Source organism: Hoplias malabaricus, chromosome 7 (genome assembly GCF_029633855.1).
Source record: "Hoplias malabaricus isolate fHopMal1 chromosome 7, fHopMal1.hap1, whole genome shotgun sequence".
Taxonomy (NCBI): domain Eukaryota; kingdom Metazoa; phylum Chordata; class Actinopteri; order Characiformes; family Erythrinidae; genus Hoplias; species Hoplias malabaricus.
In genome coordinates this window covers 12840854-12844964 of record NC_089806.1, presented here as the reverse complement: position 1 = coordinate 12844964, position 4111 = coordinate 12840854, and positions in this window count along the sequence as shown.

Sequence of the window (4111 nt, the reverse complement as noted above, 5' to 3'; positions counted from 1 at the left end):
ATGTTTTCAGTTATTGATTTGTATATGCACAATGTACACAGATTTACAGCTCAATAATCACAATATTAACATCTGTACTTGGCTAACTTCTCTCTTGGTGGCTACAATATAGCACCATTTGTACTCACATGGAAATGTTAGCCGAGATAAACTACAGCCTCCACATGGGCCAAAACACATATTGGTAGGTGGATTGGCCATGTGAATGTGTCCACAGGTGTGAGTGTGTGAGTGTGTAGTGCTCTGTGATGGACTGTCACCTCATCCAGGCTGTGTTAATGCTTTTGTCCAGTGTTTCCAGGTAGGCTTAAGACTCACCATAATCCCAAATGGGATAAGCGGTTACAGACAATGAATGAACAATGAATTAAAAATGGTAAATTAATTTGTAAGTTTGTATGTACATTTATAGATGTTGTGTTAACTGTGTTCACATCTGTTTATGAGATTTTATGTTACGACTATCTGTCAGTCTGTTAAAACGAACCTGCTTTTGGCTGAATAGTTCTTGGACACAATTTGTCTTTATTAAAAAAATGATCACACATTTATCCCCTACTCTGTCCTTCAAGTGTCAGTGATGTCCTTTAGTCAGAAATGTAAATTCAGGCCGAGCTGCCAGGGACGACTTCTTCCTGTTCCAGTTCATAAAGCTGACAATAGATCTCCAGTCTCTGAAGAGTACACAGAGCATATCCTTTTCAAATACATTGCTCACTGTGAATGGCTGAATGGCTATTGTCTCATTCAGGTAAAACAGGCTCATCATCAGGGTACTTGAGTTCATCTGACAGACCAAATGATTCACTGGCAAATCCTTATTGATCATATTTTATGTGAAAGTACCTAAGACTGGGTGACATCATGTTTAAGTTTAGTTTTTCCTTGTTCATTTTTTCATCTTTTTATAAGAAATAAGGTCTTATTAAAGTAACCACATATACTTTATGTAAAAATCAATAATATATAGAAATATTGTACCTACTGAAAAAAAAACATTGTGTGTCCATTTTTATTTAAGTTTTTAAATTCTGAGAAATTTTCATGATGAATCCACCAACAGATATGGATCATGTATCTCTGCCGCTCTCTCTCTCTCACACACACACATTATGACACAAACAGAGTAAACAGAATTACACTTGTCCACCTGAACTGAAGTGCTTCGCTCATATTGTGCAACAGGAAGCATGTCTGACAGGTTCATATTCCCAGGAGCTGCGAGGTGTTCCTCTGCTTTGTGGCTGAGGGACGGTTACTCACCTCTTTGTTGGGTTTTATTCCCGCCCCCTTTCCCAGGACTCAGGCTAAACAGAGCAGCAACTTGGCTGGAACAGTGCCAGTTTCAGACTCTCTCCGAGTTTCACTGATGTCACTCAGCTTTCGAGCTGGGGCAGGAACTCCTGCAGCAAGGACACTGCTGGGATTACTGCTCTTATCATAACAACAGACATGTAGTCATTTTCACATGGAGTATTATTATTATTATTATTATTATTATTATTATTGATACATATGTACAAAATCCTCACATCTCATAAAAGCAAATGTATGGAAGATGCTAAATGTAAATTAATTAATAATAATCTGGGACTCTCATTTGTTATGAAAATTCTGTCCGTGTAAGAGGCCGTCTGTGTTTTTAAGTAGAATGAATGCAATGAAATGAAATTAGTCTCATGTGTGTTCTTTACTCTCAATGCTTTTCTGTGAAGAATATATACATAGGCCACACACAAACTAGGTTTAATTAACAGAGGAGTCTTCAGCCTTCTGGATATAGAATATGCTGAAGTGAAAACAGGAAATGTTAATTAAATCTTATTTGCATAAACTTCCAAAAATGGGAGGCAATTAAGATCAGCCAATCTGTACTGTGAGTTCTAAACTGACAGTTTCGATATCTGCTCGTGTCTCACAGCTGTTGTCTGTGGATTTGCCTGCAGGCAACAACGTTACCCAACGGCCAGGCTTCATAGAGTTTTCCCCAGTTTCGGTGTGTGGCTTATAAACTGTTTACATTTTACACAAGAGTTGCGTTGTGGCAGGTCAGAACTGAATTAAATGAGCACACCAGCACAAAAGAGAGATTTTACAAGATTTTCATAAAAGATTGTATTTTAAATAGAACATATCCTGTTTTTTACCACTAAAAAGTAGAACAAATGTTTTTATTTAGGGGAATATTTTTACTTGTTTTTCATCAATGGGCAGTTCACATTAGATGAAGTATGAACTTTGAAGTCCCTGGATGACTTGCTCCATAGAGTGGGACCCCACATTGTGGGGCGAGGGGGGGGGGTGTTTAATATAGGCTTAGTACAAAATCAGTGATACATTCAGGCCACTGGGTATCAGAATACATTCATTTATCAGAATTCATAATGTGAAGCAAAATAAAGAAAGAAAGCAACAGATTCTCAAACTGCACATGTACTTCTCCCTGAGATATAAGAGCCCAGGAATCTCTCTCTGACACTCAGGAGTGTTTAGTGGTGAGGTTACACTCATTGGTCCTCATTCATCAACTGCTTTAAAGATGAAAGTTGTACTAAAAACCCAATTACCGTTTTCTCAAAAATTAAGACCTTCATTTTTGGTTGAAATTTTTGAGACAAACAGAAACACTTCTGGCTGAGGGACAGCTGCGGTCTCACAAAAGTCATCTTTCTGTATGGGGTCCGTATGGAATACATCTTTTAGTGATTCTGTATTTTGGAAGTAGGGCCTAAAGGATACATAGTGGGGGCTACAACAATATCAATGGCTTGATTTCCTTGTCTGCACATGGCCCTGCAGTGTCATTCCCTTTTATGGGAAACAGGAGCAATAGCCAGGCACTTTCAATTTAAGAAGCCACTGAGATAAACATTATAAGAACACAGCTGTGAACAATTCTGTGGTTTAAGAACATGCCATCAATCTGGTGCTGACTTTGTCTTAGGACTTTTTTCTTTCTCAAAGACAAATTCAAGAATAATCCTTAAGATATGGGTGAATGAGAACCATTGTGCTCAGATTTGCTGAGATAATATTATTTGTGTTTGTCTGCAGATGAGCTAACCACAGGAACTTTTAACTATTTTTCAGCCAAAACCAAGAAAATTCTCAGATTTGGTGCTGAATATAATTCATGATTTCGAACTAGGCCAGAAGTATCCATTGTCTCCTGGGTCCTACTGTCTAATGGGTTTTGTTCCTGAGGAATTGTATGAGTATGACTGTAAGGTTTTCAAATCCATCAGTGAGCAACTTTATTTATTTATTATTTATTATTATTATTTTTACTCTAGCTCCCAGCATATATTTCTGCTGTTATAACACACACGTCAACAGTGGTTTAGAAAAATGCAAGGTCTATGTTCACATTGCCCTTTCTATTGAGCAGCATTTGAGCATTAATATTTTCCACTGTGGTGTGTTGTATACATTTCATGCTCAGAAGCAAATGGCACCCGTTGAACATCTGTTACAGTTTGTCGTAACAGCTCTACATCAAAGCACGATTCCTGACCTTCACACAGCCTTTCCACAACCCTGATGAGCTGATAATCACTTCAAAGCTTCAGTCTCAGTCTTCGTATGGTCATTGACGTTACATTTGTGTTGTTATCTTTTCAGTCTCATCATGGTATGATTGCATTGGCTGGGGTGAAAGCATCAAGCTGACTATTGAACCAAGTGCCTGTGTTTATTCCTCTTATACCTTCTCACTGTCTGACCTCTCAAGAAATATTGGGCAACACCACATTGTGCAACTGGCTTAGTCAACAAAACTGAGATGCAACTTTATCACATGCTATTCTGTGTTCTGCTTCTTGGAGCAGCATCATATTGATGTGCACTATTTTTTTCACCTTTTTCCAATGTGTTGGGATGCCCCCCCCCCACCCCCAAACAGTAATCATGATCTGATCACTCCAAAAGGTAGAGTTTCCTGATACAACGTATACTTCCCTGGTCCTTTAACTGCACTGAACCCCCCCTAGAAATCAATATAGCCCTGTAACACTACCTCCACCATGCTTCACAGCTGGGATGAGAGGTTTTGTTTCTCCGCAAATATGCTGTGTACAGTTACGAAAATGTGTAACTTTAGTCCACACTCCGG